We start from the raw sequence: 432 nt of genomic DNA, 5'->3' as shown, positions 1-432 counted from the left end.
TTTAAATGCAGCCTAAATTTAGACTCTTATAATGTAGTATACAAGAGAAACAACTTTGACATATAATGGAATAGATACTAATTTCTTTATTGAGACTGACAAATCTGCAAGGTAGATTTACTGATTTTAAATCTTGGCTAGTGAAGCTAATATCACCAGTAATACCAAAGCACAAATTTTGCCAAAATACATACAAAATGAATTATAAATCAGTCATTTCTTGACCTTTAAAGATAAAATTTGCTAAAGCAGTTGCCTAAACCTCAAACAGATGCTAAACACATCTTAAGGACATGCACCCGAACTGTTTGCAAAAAAAAAATCGCACAGGACGAGTTTTGCACAGCTGGCAATCCTCTCATAGTTTCTCCAGGAACTATTCTAGTTCAACTTTACTAGCCAAGTTCAAAAGAAAACATGTTATTTGACAAA

Source organism: Austrofundulus limnaeus, unplaced genomic scaffold (assembly GCF_001266775.1).
Source record: "Austrofundulus limnaeus strain Quisiro unplaced genomic scaffold, Austrofundulus_limnaeus-1.0 Scaffold284, whole genome shotgun sequence".
Lineage (NCBI taxonomy): Eukaryota > Metazoa > Chordata > Actinopteri > Cyprinodontiformes > Rivulidae > Austrofundulus > Austrofundulus limnaeus.
This window is presented reverse-complemented; position numbering follows the sequence as displayed.